This window comes from Chlorocebus sabaeus, chromosome 13, assembly GCF_047675955.1.
Source record: "Chlorocebus sabaeus isolate Y175 chromosome 13, mChlSab1.0.hap1, whole genome shotgun sequence".
Taxonomy (NCBI): Eukaryota; Metazoa; Chordata; class Mammalia; order Primates; family Cercopithecidae; genus Chlorocebus; species Chlorocebus sabaeus.
In genome coordinates this window covers 88,645,399-88,665,530 of record NC_132916.1, presented here as the reverse complement: position 1 = coordinate 88,665,530, position 20,132 = coordinate 88,645,399, and positions in this window count along the sequence as shown.

Sequence of the window (20,132 nt, the reverse complement as noted above, 5' to 3'; positions counted from 1 at the left end):
GGAAGTGTCCTTAGGTTTTTCCTGTTTTGGGCAGGTGTACTAAGTTCCAGTAGAGAGATTATTATTTGGTGAATGCAGTAGCATTGTGAATTTAAAAAAGCAATTTCTCTCACATACAGTAGGATAAAATTTAAATGCTGGCACTCCCATATAAAGTAATTCAGGAAGGACTTATTGCCCACACGACAGGCAGGTGTGGTCACTTGGTGGGTGTCAACCCAATGACCACAACCAAAGAAGATTTAGCAAGGGGATTTTATTATTTATAAGGAGTAAGGAGAACACCAGGGATAGTCCCCAAAGCAGTGTCTCCCTGAGCAGGGGGCTGGGTCAGGTTTTATAAGCATAGGGTAATAAGGCATGATCTGATTGGATCTTGTAATGAGGGGATGTCGGAAGGCATGATCTAACTGGATCCTGCCATGGGGTGATGTCAAAGCTCACTCCAGTTGTATTCTGGATCCTGCCATGCATTGTCCACTTCTTTAATTCAGTTCCCACTCCTGAGTCTGAGCAATTAGTTCCCTCTGTGTTTGAACACTTGGTCCATCTGGGCATGCTCAGGTTACATGACCTGAGGGTCCATGGCAACTGGAAAACAATGTACTACTTTGTTACATAAAAGTTGGGTCAGATTGGTCTGGTATGGCTACAGACTCACTTATATTTGCCAGTTGTAAAAGAAAAAAGGGTGGGAGATAGTTCTCAAATCCACTTCTCTGAGAACTCAGAGGGTAAGGTTTTTAAAGGATAATTTGGCAGACAGGGGGCTGGGGAATGGGTGCTACTGATTGGGTTGGGGATGAAATCACAGGAGTGCTGAAACTGTCTTCGCACACTGAGTCAGCTTCTGGGTGGGAGTTACAGGACCAGTTGATTCATTTCCTTGGTATGAGTCATGGGTCCAAGTGGTGTCAGTTCATCAGGATGCAAATGTCTGAAAAAGATCTCAAACAACAATCTTAGGTTTTACAATAGAGATGTTATCTGTAGGAACAATTGAGAAAGTTACAACTCTTGTGACCTCTGGCTACATGACTCCTGAGTAGTAAGCAAGCTAGAGAACATGGCTGGTTATCACTGAACTATGCATATGTCTTAGCAGAATTCAGGCTCCTCCCATAATTCTAACATTTTGGCCTTTCATTCATTTTGCAAAGGTGGTTTTAGTGCCTGAACTAGGAGGAGGGTAGTTTTGGGAAGGGGCAATTATCTTCCTTGCTTTAATGTTAAACAATAAATTCCTCCCATGGTTAGCTTGGCCTACACTCAGGAATGAGCAAGGGCAATAAGCTTGTGAGGTTAGAAGCAAGATGGAGTCTGCTATGTTAGATTTCTCTCACTGTCATAAGGTTTGCAAAAGTGGTTTCAGAACCCTAACCCTTCCAGCAGACATGAGCAGGGAGCCAAGAATGATGGGGAGCAGAACTGGATGCCCTTCCCTGAACATGCTCGATGTACTCTCCTGATGCCAAGCCTCACGGGTAAATGTGTGGAGGGGTACACTCTGTAGCTCCCTCCCACCATCCTAATGTCAGGAAAGACAGATTTGCCCTCAGGGTTCTGGAGAGAGACTAATTGCCTGAAGAAATAGCAAAGTCAAGTGAAATAGCAAAGTCAAGTGAAAATTGAAAATGAGTTATGTTTTTGAAATTTCATTGGGACCCTCATGCCTGATTTTCAAGTGAAACTTGACTGAGACAGAGATTAAGTCAGACTATTTTTAAAAAGATTCCCCGAGTGGGCCGGGCACAGTGGCTCATACCTGTAATCCCAGCACTCTGGGAAGCCGAGGCAGGTGGATCACAAGGTCGGGAGATCGACACCATCCTGGCTAACACGGTGAAACCTCATCTCTATTAAAAATATTTTAAAAATTAGCGGGTGCCTGTAGTCCCAGCTACTCAGGAGGCCGAGGCAGGAGAATGGCGTAAACCCAGGAGGCACAGTTTTCAGTGAGCTGAGATCGCGCCACTGCACTCCAGCCCAGGTGACAGAGCAAGACTCCATCTCAAAAAAAAAAAAAAAAAAAATTCCCCGAGTGAACCAATTTTTAGCATAATTTGACAGAGAACAATAATAACTCTCCTTTGAGTACAATACCTAGAGAGGCCATTATAGACCTTAGATACTATGCCCCATATAAATTATTAAAGTTGTAAACATTTTGCAGAGTTACTTTAAAGAGAACTTAAAGAAGTCCATTTATCTTAGTTGTCTTAGATGCTACCTGTACAGTAAGAGTGCATGCAGTTCACATGGTTGCTGGTAATTAGGAAGCTGTGTTAACTCCTGGAGGCCATCTTGGAAGGCCTCTAAGACTGAGGACTCTTAAGAAATTACTGCAGTTTAATTTTCTGGAATTTATGCTACCAAGACGTGAACTTTCTTTTTGCAGTAAAGGAACTTGTGCGCTACGAAACAGATGTATAGCATCACTCAGACAGATGGAGAAGCCTCCATCCTAATCACAAAGCACAAGGAGTTGACCAGTTTAGTAATCACTGGACTTTTACATCACCAAGAAGTCACTCTGATAGTTTCTTTCTCCAACTCTGATTTCATCTGACTTATTTAAGGCTTGTGTGTTTTAGGCCAGGCATAGTGGCTCATGCCTGTAATCCTAGCGCTTTAGGAGTCTGAGGTGGGCAGATCACTTGAGCACAGGAGTTCAAGACTAGCCTGGACAACACGGTGAAACCCTTTCTTTACAAAAAGTACAAAAAACAAGCTGAGTGTGGTGGTGTGCACCTGTAGTCCCAGCTACTCAAGAGGCTGAGGTGGGAGGATTGATTGAGCCTGGGAGGTTGAGGCTGCAGTGAGCTGTGATCCTGCCACTGCACTCCAGCTTGAAAAACTGTAATTAGTCTGTTTTCACACTGCTGATAAAGACATACCCAAGACTGGGTAATTTATAAAGAAAAAGAGGTTTCATGTACTCACAGTTCCACGTGACTGGGGAGGCCTTACAATCATAGCAGAAGGCAAAAGACACATCTTATATGACAGCAGATAAGAATTGGGAACCAAGTAAAAGGGGTTTCCATTATAAAACTGTCAGATCTCATGAGACTTATTCACTACCATGAGAACAGTATAGGGGAAACCACCCCCATGATTCAATTATCTCCCACCAGATTCCTCCCACAATATGTGGGAATTATGGGAGCTACAATTCAAGATGAGACTTGGGTGGGGACACAGCCAAATCACATCATTCTGCTCCTGGCCCCTCCCAAATCTCATGTCCTCACATTTCAAAACCAATCATGCCTTCCCAACAGTCCCCCAATGTCTTATTTCAGCATTAACTCAAAAGTCCACAGTCTAAAATCTCATCTGAGACAAGGCAAGTCCATTCCACCTGAGCCCATAAAAGCAGAAGCAAGTTAATTCCTAGATACAATGGGGGTACAGGCATTGGGTAAATACAGCCATTCCAATTGGGAGAAATTGGCCAAAACAAAGGGGCTATAGGCTCCATGCAAGTCCAAAATCCAGTGTGGCAGTCAAATCTTAAAGCTCCAAAATCATCTTTGACTCCATGTCTCACATCCAGGTCACACTGATACAAGAGGTGGGCTCCCACAGCCTTTGTCAGTTCAGCCCCTGTGGCTTTGCAGGGTATAACCGCCCTCCTAGCTGCTTTCATAGGCTGCTGTTGAGCATCTGCAGCTTTTTCAGGTGCACAATGCAAGTTGTCGGATTTACCATTCTGGGGTCTGGAGGATGGTGGCCCTCTTCTCACAGCTCCACTGGGCAGTGCCCCAGTGGGGACTCTGTGTGGGGGGCCTTCAACTCCACATTTCCCTTCTGCACTGCCCTAGCAGAGGTTCTCCATGAGGGCCTGCCCTTGCAGCAAACTTCTGCCTGGACATCCAGGCATCTCCATACATCCTCTGAAATCTAAGTGGAGGTTCCCAAACCTCAATTCTTGACTTCTGTGCACCCGTAGACTCAACACCATGTGAAAGCTGCCAGGGCTTGGGGCTTGCATCCTCTGAAGCCGTGCCCTGAGGTATATCTTGGCCCCTTTTAGCCATGGTTGGAGTGGCTGGGAAGCAGGGCACCAAGTCCCTAGGCTGCACAGAGCAGGGGGATCCCTGGGCCCAGACCACAAAACGATTTATTCCTCCTAGAACTCTGGGCCTGTGATGGGAGGGGCTCTGCAAAGATCTCTAGAGACATGCCCTGTAGACATTTTTCCTATTGTCTTGGTGATTAACATTTGGTTCCTTGTTATTTATGCAAATTTTTGCAGCATACTTGAATTTCTTCTCAGAAAATGGGTTTTCTTTTCTATCTCATTGTCAGGCTGCACATTTTTCAAACTTTTATGCTGTTTCCCTTTTAAAACTGAATGCTTTTAACAGCACCCAAGTCACCTCTTGAATGCTTTGCTGCTTAGAAATTCTGCCAGATACCCTAAATTATCTCCCTCAAGTTCAGAGTTCCACAGATCTCTAGGGCAGGGGCACAATGCCACCAGTCTCTTTGCTAAAATATAGTTTTACTCCAGTTCCCAACAAGTTCCTTATCTCTATTTGAGACCATCTCAGCCTTGATTTCATCGTCCATATCATTATCAGCATTTTGATTAAAGCCATTCAACAAGTGTCTAGGAAGTTCCAAACATTCCCACATTTTCCTATCTTCTTCCGAGTCCTCCAAACTGTTCCAACCTCTGCCTGTTCCCCAGTTCCAAAGTTGCTTCCAGATTTTTGGGTATCTTTATAGCAGTACCCCACTACCTAGCACAATTTACTGTATTAGTCCATTTTCATGCTGCTGATAAAGACTTACCTGAGATGATAATTTATAAAGAAAAAGAGGTTCAATTGACTCACAGTTCCATGTAGCTGGGAGACCTCACAATCATGGTGGAAGATGAACGGTAAAAAGCACATCGTGCATGGCAGCAGACAACAGAGAATTGAGAACCAAGTAAAAGGGGTTTCCCTTATAGAGCCCTCAGATATTGTGAGACTTATTCACTACCATGAGAACAGTATGGGGGAAATGGCCCCCATGATTCAATTATCTCCCACTGGGTCCCTCACACAACATGTGGGAATTACGGGAACTACAATTCAAGATGAGATTTGGGTAGGGACACAGTCAAACCACAACAGCAACAGAATGAGACCCTGTCTTAAAAAAAAAATAAAAATAAAGCTTGCATATTTTAGCTTTAGTGGCCTTATTTCCACTGACATCGTGTAGACACTATTTGGCAAAAGTTAGGTTCATTTACAGAGAGAGGATTTAGACACTCTGCTACCTCTAATAAAGTTTTATTTGTGCTTGTCTGGGATCACTTAGAAAAGGAAGGAAAAAAGTACTGCCATTTGTTATCTGCTAATAGTAAGCCAGACAGCATGTGAGTGCTCCACCTGCATTATTCAACTGCTGCATCACAGCCACCAGATAAAGGCATTCAGGCACTTGAGGGTAGTATTCTGCCTGGTTCCAATTTCTGCCACTCTGTTTGAAAATTGCAGAACCAACTATTTCTGAGTTTAAATTGCAGCACTGAAAATTGTTCTTTTTTCTCTAGTTAGTTCTGAATAGAAACACTTTTATATTGAATTGAATAAAGTTAAAAGTATCCCTTAATATAGAGCAACTGCATGTTAGGTCTCAAATTTTACATTCTTAGACATAAAAGAGGGGACAGTATAGCTCCTATATGTTGAATGCTTCACATCAGGCACTGGCTTTACACACATTGTCTGCAATTCTGTCAACAATCCTCAGAGGTAAGAATTAATTATTCTTACTTTATACAGAAGTAAATTAAAATTTATCAAGATTAACTTACCTAGGGTCACACAGCTGAAAAATGATGGATGCCATCCCCAAATATCCTACTGTACTTCTAGCTCTATATTGTTCTGTATTTATTGTAAAAGCTAATATGTATTCTGTACTTACATGGACAAAGCACTCTAGGTATTTATCATATACTATATTAACTCATTTAATTCTTGCAACAACTGTATGACACGAGTACAATTATAACCCCCATTTTACAGATAAAGAAACTAAGGAACAAAGAGGCTAAGTGTTTTTCCCTAAGCTCAATAAGCTGGTAAGTAGCAAAGTCAAAATTCAAGCCCATCTGTCTGCCTTACTCTTAACCACATGCGTTATTTCTTATTTACCTTAGGAACTTTCCATCTTACCTACTTTGGGTATCTATTTCCCATCATTGGACTTTAAGACCATAAAGGACTTCCTCTGCTGAGGACCCAAACTGAACCCCAAGACCAGGCAGTATTCTTGATATACTACTGTATGCTGCACAGGTATACCTCATCCCCTCACCCCAATTAAGTGTCCCCAAGTCGTGCTATTTGTTTCATTTGCCTATTTTAAAGATATTATTTAGTTACATAATAGAATTAGCTAATTCTATAGATGTCATTCTTAATTACATTATAGTTTTTAATTTTATATTGCAGCTTTTAATTCGATGTATGAGATATTATTGATTTTGTTTATTCAACATGGATCAAGAAGCAAACTACCATATGTCAGGTGAAGATGGTTGTGTTCATAGTACATAAAATAAGGAGTAGTCCTTACAATTAGAGAACTCAATGAAGTGGATAGTAAAACAGTGAACACACTTGTTATGTGTATTAGTCTGTTCTCACACTGCTAATGAAGACATACCTGAGACTGAGTAATTTATAAAGGAAAGAGGTTTACTGGACTCACAGTTCCACATGGCTGGGGAGGCCTCACAATCATGGTGGAAAGCAAAGGAGAAGCAAAGGTACGTCTTACATGATGGTAGACAGAAGGGCGTGTGTGGGGAATTTCCCTTCATAAAACCATCAGATCTCATGAGACTTATTCACTATCACAAGAACAGCATGGGAAAAATCTGCCCCCATGATTCAATTACCTACCACTGGGTCCCTCCTATGACCACGTGGGGATTCTTACAATTCAAGGTGATATTTGGGTGGGAATACAGAGCCAAACCATATCATTATGTTTGAGGGCTGGAGAAAAAACAATAATGGGCATGTAGCGCCACTTAGTTGATATTATACTATACTGGTGGGTGCCAACACTTAGAATCAGTAGACTTCTAGCCTAATTTATTCTTGCTTAGTGCTAAGTCCTCTCCACATTAGTGAAGGAATGGCTTGATTCAAAATTTGATTTCAGCATACAAAGTGGATTCTACCGTGTCAAAGACAAGTTTTCCTAGTTCTCATATATTTGTTCTTCTCAAGATTTCAGATGGTCAGGATAATGGTTTTTTCCTCTATTGGTTCAGGACAATAGGTTTGTACCTGACAAAATACTATCTCTGGGTTCTTTGGAGTGCAGACAATTCCAGACTCTTTGGGAAGGGCCTTGGGAGATATTAAAAAAAAAAAAAATTCCTACAATTGTGGTCACCAGTTCCAGGGATCTCAAGAGGGTCAAGGTCCACCTAGAAATTTGACATTTTGTTTTGCAATTTTATCCCTTGATTTCTGGATAATTAATTAAAAAGTAATTTGGTATCTTTTAACTACAAATAAATGAAAGAAATAAAAGATGTGATCATTGAAATAATTAACTGAAATAAAAGATGTCATTTTACATTAATATGGTTTCGTAGGCTCATAGGATCAGTTAACAAAAGGCAATTATTTGCATACCATCCTCATGATTTTCACCTACAAAATCATTTTGTATTGCTTGTCATAGAATCTAGAAGTCATATTTCTAGTATGACTTTACTCAAGAGAAATTAAAACATTTGTCCATACAAGGACTTGTATACAAATGTTCATAGCAGCCTTATTTATAATTGCCCCAATTTGGAAACAGCCCAAATGCTCATCAATTGGTGAATAAATAAATTGTGGCACACCCATGCAATGTAATATTACTCAACAATAAAAAAGAATAACAGGACAAATCTGGAGGATTGCTTGTGGCCAGGAGTTACGACCAGCCTTGGCAAAGAGTGAGACCCTATCTACTAAAAAAAAAAAAAAAAAAAAAAAAAAAAAAAAAAATTTCTACAAATTAGCCAGATGTGGTGGTACATGCCTGTAGTCCTAGCTACTTGGGAGGCTGAGGCAGGAGAATTGCTTGAGCCCAGGAGTTTGAGGCTGCAGTAAAAGCTATGATTGTGCCACTGCACTGCAACCTGGGCAACAGAACAAGACCCCGTCTCTTTTTTAAGTCAGTAACATACATGTGACGTCATAAACCTCAAAAGCATTATGTAAATTTAAAAATTCATCCTCAAAGACTACTACCATATGATTCAATTTATATGAAATTTTAAAAGATGCAAAACTCTCATGACAGAAAAGAGACCAATGAGTGGTTGCCAAGAGTCAGAGAGTATGGGAGAGAAGCCGACTGTGAAGGGGCATGGGAATTTTCCAGGATGACAGAAATGTTCTATATTACGACTTCAGTGGTGATTACACTACTGTGTACTTTTGAGATGCATCTAATTGTGCACTGAATATTGGTGAATTTTATGTTTATTAAACCGAATAAAGCTGATTTCAAAAAATCATTCATAAGCCGGGAGCGGTGGCTCACACCTGTAATCCCAGCACTTTGGGATTTCTGCATAGTAGCAGTATAGTGACCTGGGATTGGGCTGCTTACGTGTGAATCTTGGTCTACCAGTTGGTAAGTGGCTGGCTTTCAACAAAGTGCTTATTAAGCCTCAGGTTTCTTCACTTACAAAATGAGAATAATAATTGCACCTGGTCCACAGGGTCATGACATGGACTCAGTAGAATGCTTAGCATTGTACCTGACTTACCATGGTTCACACTAAGACTTTTTAACTTTACAATGATGAAAAGGCAATATGCATTCTGTAGAACTCATACAGCCGTTTTGTTCTTCACTTTCAGTAAAATATTCAATAAATCACCTGAGATATTCAACACTTTATTACAAAACAGGCTTTGTGTTCGACGATTTTCCCCAACTGCAGGCTAATGGAAGTGTTCTGAGCACATTCAAGGTAGGCTAGGCTGAGCTGTGATGTTCAGTGTATTAGGTATTAAATGCATTTTTGACTTACAATAATTTCAACTTACAATGAATTTATCAGGACTTGATCCCACCATAAGTCAAGGGGCATCTGTACACCAACTGTTGGTTATTATTTTTCATCCCCACAAGACATATATTGTTCTGCATTTCTCATGCAGATTCTCCAGGCTTTTATTCTAATTTTTAAAATGTGCCAATTTTATCATGTTTGGTTTCTTCAGTCTTTTATGTATTCATGTAGATGTCTCTGAAGTATAGTTTATGCTTGTAGGCTTTAAAATATATTTAGTCAATGGTGGGTAGAACTTTTATTTTAGCTTAAAAATTAATCTTATAAAATGCCTGCTGACATTTAATGTAAGAATTATTTTAGACAATTCATGTTTTTCTCTTTTTCCCTGTGGAGTATATTTATTGAATACAGATGGAAGCACATTGCTAAGGAATGGAAAATTGCAAGATAGAACATGCCCTTCACCTGCGTGGTTGCATAGAAACCGGTCGTCTGTCTAAATCTTAAAGAACTCAAGTGGAAAACATACTTAAAAATGTAAAGGTTAGAATCACAAACTCCGGTTTGAATTGAAATGACTGAAAGATTGTTTCAAGAGTATAAGAATTCTATCTAAAAGAAGCGAATGAAAGCTATATTCTGGTAAGTCCTTTATAATTACAATTTTGAACAAACTGCTTTAAATTATGCTATAGCATGAACTGAGAAAAAGTGAATAGAAGGATATCAGGATTGCTGAAGCACAGAACCCAGAACAACAGTCCAAACCAATGATGAAGGAGAAACTAAGATAGCAGCCACAACCAGAAGTTGATTCAGAAAGAATTAATTCGGGCCGAGTGTGGTCATTCATACCTATAATCCCAGCACTTTGGGAGGCTGAGGCAGCTGGATTGCCTGAGCCTAGGAGTTTGAGATTAGCCTGAGCAACATGACAAAACCCTGATTCTACAAAAAATTTAAAAAGCTAGCCTGTGGTGGCAAGCACCTGTAGTCCCAGGTACTGGGGAAGCTGAGGTGGGAGGATGGCTTGAGTTCAGGCGTGGGAGGTTGCAGAGCGAGACACTGTCTCAAAAAAAGAAAAAAATAAAGAATTGGCCAGGCGTGGTAGCTCATGCCTGTAATCTCAGTACTTTGGGAAGCCGATGCAAGTGGATCACCTGAGGTCAGGAATTCAAGACCAGCCTGGCCAACATGGCAAAACCCCATGTCTACTAAAAATACAAAAAATTAGCTGGGTAGTGGCCCGGGCCTGTAATCCCAGCTACTCGGGAGGCTGAGACAGGAGAATCACTTGAACCCAGGATGTGGAGGTTGCAGTGAACTGAGATCACCACTGCACTCCAGCCTGGGAGAAAGAAAAAGAGAGGGAGAGAGGGAAGGAGGGAGGAAGAAAGGAAGGGAGGGAGGAAGGGAGGAAGGGAGGGATTCAGAGACAAAACAGAAACAGACTTTCTTTGTCGTGATTCAAATATGCTAAAGGCGACAGCTAAGATTGGAGCTGAAGAGTATGAATATAATAGGAACCCACAAAATACCACAGCGTTGCGGTTGTTGCTCTTGTTGGTCTTAGTCTTTGTCTCTGTCTTGGTTTTGGTATTGATATTGTTTGCAAGGTACTAAACTAGTTGATTATAAATTTCAGGTTAAAAAATAAGCAGCAAGAATATCTGGAGACATTCTGACAATAAATGCAATGATAGAGCACTAGCCTTTTCACTATAGACCAATAGAAATGGAAGCAGTAGTTGTGGGGCAGGAGACACAAGAATCAGTGGCACAGAATAGAATTTCCAGAAAGAGTTACCAATACACGTATGCATTTATTAATTTAGTTTATGACAAAGATCGCTGCTGTGGTTTGTATGTGTCCCTCAGATTTCGTGTGTTGGTAACTTAATCCCCAATGTGATAGCATTGAAGGGTGAGGCCTTTAAGAGGAGATTGGGGCTGGGCACGGTGGCTGACATTTGTAATACCAGAACTTTGAGAGGCTGAGGCGGGTGGATCACTTGAGGTCAGGAGTGTGATACCAGCCTGGCCAACATGGAGAAACCCTATCTCTACTAAAACTACAAAAATTAGCTGGCCATGGTGGTCGACACCCATAATCCCAGATACTTGGGAGGCTGAGGCAGGAGAATTGCTTCAACCCAGGAGGCAGAGGTTGCAATGAGCCGAGATCCCACCACTGCACTCCAGCCTGGGTGACAGAGGGAGATTCTGTCTTAAAAAACAACAACAACAACAAAAAAACAAACTGAAAAAACCGAGAGAAAAGAAAAAGAAAAAAAGAGGAGATGATGAGGGATCTCATCATCCACTCATGGACTAATGGGTTAGCATCAGAGTGGGACTGGTGGCTTTAAAAGAAGAGCAATAGCTTGACGTGGTGACAGGCACCTATAACCCCAGCTACTCAGGAGGCTGAGGCAGGAGAATCGCTTGAACTGAGGAGGTGGAGGTTGCAGTGAGCTGAGATCGCCTCACTGCTCTCCAGCCTGGGAGACAGAATGACACTCCATCTCAAAAAAAAAAAAAAAAAAGGACAGGAAGAATGATCTGAGCTAGCATACACAGCACATTCAGCCCACTTGCTATTGTGAAGCCCTGCACCACCTGGGATCTGTAGAGAACCCCACCAGCAAGAAGGCTCTCACTTGCTGTGGTCCCTCAACCTTGGACTTCTCAGCCTCCCAAACTGTAAGACATAAATTCCTTTCCTTTATAAATTACCCAGTTTCAGGTATTCTGTTATAAGCAACAGAAAACAAACCAATATAATGGCATTTCAAAGTAGTGGGAAAAAACATGACATTCAGTCAATGGTTTGAAGGCAACTGGAGAGTTATTGAGGTGAAATATTATTGAATCCTCTCTCGTAATACATCAAAATATATTCCAACTAGATTGAAGTTTACAAGTAAAAATAAAACTGCAAAAGTATGAAAAGAAGTCATGTAAGAATTTTTACATAAATCAGATTGAGGAAGACCTTCTATTTTTGACACAAAACCCAGGGGTGAAACAATATTAATAAAAAATTGATGACTTCAACTTCATAAAAATTTGTTTAAAAGCTTCTAGGTCAAAAATCATAGGCTTCAGTGGAATGTTGCTGTAAAAGAAAATTATAAAAAACAGAAAAAAGAAAGAAAGAAAAACTACAGGCAAGGTCAAAAGATAAACCACAAATCTGAGAAAAATACTTGCATTTCCTATCACAGACAAAGGGCTTATTTCTTGACTATATAAGGAACTCTTAAGCATCAATAAAAAATAGATTAACAACCCTATAGGAAAGTAGATTAAAATTTTAAATAGAAAATATAACAATAACTAAACATCATTGAAGATAGGAAAGATTTTTTCAATCACTCAAAATAAATGCAAATTAAAACTACACTGAGAAGACTTTTTAAAATCTGAGACTGGCAAAAAATAGTATTATAAAACTGTGTTGGTGAAAGTATAGAGTTCAGTTTGGCAATATCTTTGGCATATATATACCTTTTGAACCAGAAATTCCACTTCCAGGAATTTATCCTACAGATATTCTAACACATGCAGAATAACATATGGACTAGATTGTCATTATGGTATCATTTGTTTTTAAAAAAGGACTAAACGATTTAAATATCGCTGGTTACATAAATTATGATACAACTTTCCGGTGGAATAATAAGTTTCTATTAAAAAAAAAAAAGAATGGGCTGGGTACAATGGCTCACACCTATAATCCCAGCACCTTGAAAGGCTGAAGTGGGAGGATTGCTTAAGCCCAGGAGTTTGAGACCTCCTTAAACCCAGGAGTTTGAGACAAGGAAGGAAGGAAGGAAGGAAGGAAGGAAGGAAGGAAGGAAGGAAGGAAGGAAGGAAGGAAGGAAGGAAGGAAGGAAGGAAGGAAGGAAGGAAGGAAGGGAGGGAGGGAGGGAGGGAGGGAGGGAGGGAGGGAGGGAGGGAGGGAGGGAGGGAGGGAGGGAGGGAAAGAAATTTGATCCCCATTGTGAGGGTGTTGAGGGGCGGGGACTAGTAGGAGGTATTTGGGTCATGGAGAAGGACTCCCAAAAATAGATTAATGCCCTCCCATGGGGATGAGTGAGTTCTTCCTCTCCAGGAATTGATTAGTACCAGAGAGAGCAGGTTGTTAAAAGTCTGGCTTCCTCAGTTCGGTGTCTGTCTTCTGCTTCCTCTCTCACCATGTGATCTCTTTGCCTGTGCCCACTCTTCTTCCACTTTCTGCCACAAGTTGAAGCAGCACGAGACCCTCACCAGATGCAGCTGCCCAATCTTGAACTTTTCAGCTACCACAATTGTAAGCCAAAGAAACCTCTTTTTTTAAATAAATTACCCAGCCTCAGGTATTCTAACAGCACTAAATAGACTGAAACAGTGTGCTTATAAGAAATTTCCATGATTTTCAAGATACCTCTTTTGAATAAATATATCATTAAGTGAAAAAAGACACAAAACAATATACAGAGTATAATTTATTTATTCATTCGCATATCCAGCAAATACCTTTGAGCATCTGCTATGTGCCAAGCATCACACTGCAGGGATAAATCTATAAGTAAAGTAGTCAGAGGTCTCAACCATAGTGGAGCTTACACCTTGTTAAGGGAGATAGTCAATAAACAGCAAACATGAACAATATATAGTATATTGGAAACTGGCAAGTTCTATGATTAAAAGAAAAAGTAGGGCAGGCCATGGAGATCCAGGGGCTGCCTGTGGGGAAGAGACACTGTTAAATATTGTGGTCAGCCAGGCACGGTGGCTCACGCCTGTAATCCCAGCACTTTGGGAGGCCGAGGCAGGCGGATCATGAGGTCAAGAGATCAAGACGATCCTAGCCAACATGGTGAAACCCTGTCTCTAGTAAAAATACAAAAATTAGCTGGGCATGGTGCCATGTGCCTGTAGTCCTAGCTACAGGAGAGGCTGAGGCAGGCAAATCACTTGAACCCAGGAGGCAGATATTGTAGTGAGCTGAGATTGCCCCATTGCCCTCTGCCTGGCGACAGGGCAAGACTCCGTTTCAAAAAAAAAAAAACTGTGGTCAGGTTGGGCCTCAGAAGGCAAGATTTGAACACAGACTTGAAGGAGATGAGAGAGTTAGCCAAACGAAGATCTGGGAGAAGAGAGTTGCAGGCAGAGAGAGCTAGAAAAGGTCCTAAGGCAGGAGTGTATCTGCTGAATGCAGGGAACAGAAGAGGCCAGCAAGGCTGAGCAGAGTGAGCCAGAAAGAATCAGAGCATGAAGGCAAGGAAGATAAAGCAGGCAGATTAATGCAGGGCCTACATGAAGGACTTCATCAATGCAGGACTTTGAAGTGTATTCTGAGTAAAAGCAAACAATTATCGGGTTTTGCTTGTGTTTTTTTTTTTTTTTTTTTGGTTTTGTTTGTTAGTTTTTGAGACAGAGTTTTGCTCTGTCACCTCACCCAGGCTGGAGTGCAGTGGTGCCATTTTGCTGCAACCTCCGCCTCTCAGGCTCAAGCGATTCTCGTGCCTCAGCCTCCCGAGTAGCTGGGACTACAGGTGGGCACCACCACACCTGGCTAACTTTTTGTATTTTTAGTAGAGACGGGGTTTTGCCATGTTGGCTGGGCTGGTCTTGAACTCCCAGGCTCAAGCAATCCACCAACCTCGGCCTCCCAAAGTGCTGGGATTACAGATGTGAGCCACCGTGCCTGGCCTGCTTTTTGTTTTTGAAACAGGTTCTTGCTCTGTTGCCCAGGCTGGTGTGCAGTGGTGCAATCTCAGCTCACTGCAACTTCCACCTCCCAGGCTCAAGGCATCCTCCCTCCTCAGCAGGGACTATATAGGCAGGCACCATCATGCCCGGCTAATTTTTGTATTTTTTGTAGAGACAGTTTCACCATGTTGCCCAGGCTGGTCTCTAACTCCTGGGCTCAAGCGTTCCACCTGCCTCGGCCTCCCAAAGTGCTAGGACTACAGGTGTGAGCCACTGCACTGGATCTATTGTAGGGTTTTGAGAGGAGTGGCATTTATGACTTATAATTTAAAAGGTTCTCTCTGTGCTTGGTGGAGAACAGACTGTGTGCTTGGTGGAGAACAGACTGTGAGAGACAAGGTGGAAGTAGGGAGTATGGTAAGGCAGTGGTCCCTGTGAGAGATGCTGGTGGCCAGGACTAGGTGACAGCAGAGGAGGTGGTGAGCAGAGGTCAGATTCTGGAAATGTTTCAAAGTCATCAACAGACTTTCCTGACAGACTAGATGTGTAGCATGAAAGAAAGAGAGGAGTCAAGGGTGCCTGAACAACCCGAAGGCCGGTGTTGCTATCAACTGAATGTGTAAGCTCCAGATGGAGCTTATTTGAAATATGTTTGTTTCAAATAAAATTTGAAATATTTATTAGACATCCAAATGATTGTCTCATCAGTGTCATGCATAGATGGTATTTAGAGCTGTGAATATGACATGTATTTACTACTTTAAAAACAAATTTTTGTATTTGTTTATGTATATATATTCATGTGCATATATATAATATATATAAAATACATATATAGGTGTATATATATATAAAATACCTCTTTTGTAAACATAGGCACAAAAACTGGTCACTTTGGTTGCCTCTCAGAGAACTGAGTGGCTGGAGATTGAGGGTTAAATGGAGTCTTATTTTTCACGGCATATCAATGTAAACCTTTTAATTTTGAACCATATGAACATATTATACTTTAAAATTAAAATAACATTTAAAAAATAATAAAAATTACAAGCCACATTATAAAGCTGCCACAAAGCTGTGCGTTAATGGTTTTTTTATTGTTAATTTTTAAAAATGCTAAGTAAAGATAAATTAATTTTACTAATTCAAAAGGCATTCATTGAATACCTACCATATATAACATACTGAATTGTTTGTTTGTTTGTTTTTAACAGAGTCTCGCTCTGCCACCCAGGCTGGAATGCAATGGCACGATCTCAGCTCACTACAACCTCCATCCGCCGGGTTCGAGCTATTCTCCTGCCTCAGATTCCCAAGTAGCTGGGATTACAGGTGTCTGCCACCACACCCAGCTAATTTTTGTATTTTTAGTAGAGACGGGGTTTCACTATGTTGGCCAGGGTGGTCTCGAACTCCTGACCTCAGGTGATCTGCCCACAGCCTCCCAAAGTGCTAGGATTACAAGTGTGAATCACCACGCCCAGCAAGATACTGGAAGTTTTTAAAAACCTACATGATGTGGTCTCTTCTTCAACATGATAATGTGTTGAATCTGAATGTAGATCTAAATTTGCCTTTTGGAACTAATTAGTTGCAAAAGTTACACCTTATTAGGATTAGCAAGCAGCTGGTTTTGTAAAACACAGCAGCTGGGGTTTTTGAACACATAGTATGCGGTTCATCATCTGGCTATTTCTGACCCCAGAAAAAATTTAGAATTATTTTATGACCCCAAACTAAATTAAATAGCTATAAGGGTTGATCATATGTAGAAAAGAAAACTAATACTTGATCTACCATTTTAGTTCTTGCTCAATACTTTCTGGGTTAAATTTTTTTTTTAATATGGGAAAGTCCAAAGACTAGTATAAGAAACACCTATGGCTCACCACCCAGAATTAACAAATGTCAACATTTGTTCATGTTTGCCTTGCATATTTTAATAACACATCTAAAATGGTGCAGATAAAATGTAGATCTTCTTTATTCTCCTTCCAGTCAAATTCTTTCTCCTCCATAGAGATAACCACTCTCCTAGAGAGAGTGTGCATCCTTCCAGCATAAACAAGATATAAATTTTAAATAAAAGCTATTCTTTTCTACACATTATTCTGCAACTTGCCTTTTTTTTACCTAACATTGCATTTTGATCTCTCCATGTTGACATATGTCACCATTTTATTTTCTAGAGAGACATGAAATCATAGCAATTTTTATTTTTTATAAGGACATCATATATGAATTGGAAAAGGAATGTTTGCTAACTGCCCTAAAACATAAAGATGGTGCTCCCGAACTCTCTACCAGTTGCTCCAGGGCACTGTGAACTCACAGGGAGGCAGCCGGACATTTTTAAATTTCAAGGGGAACACGGTGACATTTGCCAGCTACCACGCAAATTGCTGTTATTAAGTTGTTTAGACCCATTAGGCACTTGCTTTGGCCTAGGTCCAGAACAATTAGGTACTTCTTTTGGCCTAGAGTTTCCATGAAAAAATTACTGAAACACTAAAGATGCTGGGAACCAAGAAAGTTTGAGAATCTCTGTAATAGGAATAAGAAATCTATATGAGCTGGGTATGGTGGCTCACACTGGTAATCCCAGCACTTTGGGAGGCCAAGGCAGATGGATCACTGGAGGTCAAGAGTTCAAGACCAGCCTGTCCAACATGGCAAAACCCCATCTCTACTAAAAATACAAAAATTAGCCAGGTATGGTGGCGGGTGCCTGTAGTCCCATCTCCTCAGGAGGCTGAGGCAGGAGAATGGCTTGAACCCGGGAGGCGGAGGTTGCAGTAAGCCGAGATTGCACCATTGCACTCCAGCCTGGGCAACAAGAGTGAGACTCTGTCTCAAGAAAAACAAAACAAAACAAAACAAGACCATATGAACCTGTGTTCTCTATCAGGCTCTACTACTCTGGTGTGCAACTGCAAGAATTACTGAGAGAGTGCCTCAGAGAAACTGACTGGCCTTGAAAACCTAAAACTCTTCATTGATAAAAAGAGTGAGTGATGATATGGAGCACCTGGAAGGAATAGTTTGGTGTTACAGCTCTAAAAATCCCCAGCAAACTCCATGAGGTGAGCTTCTAAATTATTTCAAATATATGATTTTCATCAAAAATGCCCCTCATGCTGTGATGAAACCTAAATGTGCATCTGGCTGTTTACCTATGCAAAGGGAGGGCAAGAGTTGAGGGGGATCAGGCAGAGCAATGGGTGTTGAAAGGCTGCAACTGAAGAGAGGGAAGAACTCAGGCATGGTTTTTAATGAATAATCAATCAACCTGTTTTACTCACAGGTGGTATTTCTGAGCTTTAACCTATGCTTCATCCCTCCTGAGAAACCAGGAACTCAGCTTGAGGCATATTTCTTGAATACTTACCCTGATTTTTACTTAAAAGGATAGCATCAGGGACCCTGTTTTAGGAATACTTGTGTCAGCTTAAATAACAACCAGAGACAGACTCTCTAAAAGAAAGGATATTTATTTAAAGATAGAGCATTGCAATGGCAGTATGCATGCCATAGTAAACTATGTGAGTATTCAAGGAGGAAAAGAAAGACACAGGTTTTTAAAGGGAAAAACTGAGGAGGATTACATCATTGTTTTGAAATAATTATCCTTGGCTATAAAGATCAACAACAAGGGTGATGCCAGCCTGAGGTTGGACAGGCAGTTGTGGGACAGGTGTCCTTGCAGAGGTATTTTTTTGTGTAAGGTGGCAATGGCCTTTGTGCAAGGTTGTGGGTTTTGCAGTTTTTTGTGACAGTTTTTGTTACCAGACATACACGAATGAGAACCCTCTCTTTGTGGCCTTCCCAGCTCTATTTGTCAGGGTTTTCTGAACTTTAGCAATTCCATTTTGATTCTGACAACGATCACACTTGCATTTGTGCTTAGATATCACCAGGAGTACACTCTGAGTTTCCCTGCAGAGGGAAAAGTGATTGAGTAGATAGGAAAGATGACAGTGCTTTTCTCCTCAACCACGGACACATCTGTACATGTAATCCCAGGGCCAAGGCCACACTGAGTTTGCTTCGCTGGTCTCTCTTTTACATAAATTCCATTGAGCATTTTGGCTACCATATAAATTTATTTCCATTTAAACATAAAAAGTCCTATCAGAGAAATGAAGGATTGCCATTTTATAAAAGGTTATAAGGAGAGGTTATAATAATCTTTAACAGGAATATGAAAAAGTCTGAGTTTGGGGAAAATTTTCTGAACCTGAAAAAGGACAAACCAGTAGCCTTAAGGGGAAATGGCTTTTGAATTTTAACAAGATTAACTTCATGTGTTGCTAAAAAATATGAGCTGAAAATACACTGCTTTTTTTCCCTGAGTGATAACCATCTCCTGAAGGACCATAAGGGGCCCTTAGGATGTCACTTGAGAACACTAATCGATGAGATGTCTCGATCTAAGACATCTTAGCACCAATAATAAAAACATTTTAAAATCAGTGATTATATAACCTATTCCTATTTTCTTTGAGCTCTTGTTTAGGAAGAGCTCTTCCTAAAAATACTGCCAACCATATTCTCTTTCAGCTACATATAGATTCAAATGTAATGTTTTTCTATAACATTAATGTCACGTTTTATGACCCACTGCAGAGAAATAAATAATTTAAAGTGTTTTTTGGACTACTGGCATTTAAACGGAAAGCCAGCTTTGAGGTCGTGTGTTAGGTCATGTAAAGCCTGAAGCCATCCTAGTGGTCAGCGTCAGATTCCGAGTCGCAGTGCTTGAATAAGTGCCTATGGCAGACATTTTTCATTTTCTCAGAACTATGATTTGAGGTAGAGAAATGGAACTGTGGTGTATCCAACATCATGTCATATATGCTAAAGTAAAAATCTGGCACTAAATAAGAAAAATGGTTTAACTCTTAAATGGAATGAAACTTTTAAAAAACCTGATTTTTTCAGGTCTTAAATAGGGAATTTAGGCTGGAGACAGTAGCCTCAGTCATCCAATAAGCATTCATGGAAAAACCTACTATGTGTAGTCATTTTGCTAGGGTCGTGGGGCTACAGAGATATATCAGACAGTAGTAAGAGATGATAGGTTCATAAACAATAACAATAACAGCACCATGGCACATGTATACCCATGTAACAAACCTGCACGTTCTGCACATGTATCCCAGAACTTAAAGTAAAATTAAAAAAAAAAAAAGAAATAACACAGAAAAAAAATCTTAACATACCCCTTGACTTAACAATTCCACATCTAGGAATCTATTTTGTACAATACCAGCAAGGATACATAAAAGTATGCATACAGGATGCTCACTGTAGCATTATCTGTGGTGGCAAATGAAAGTACTTATAGAAAATTAAAAAAAAAAACAAAACAATAACAGCACAA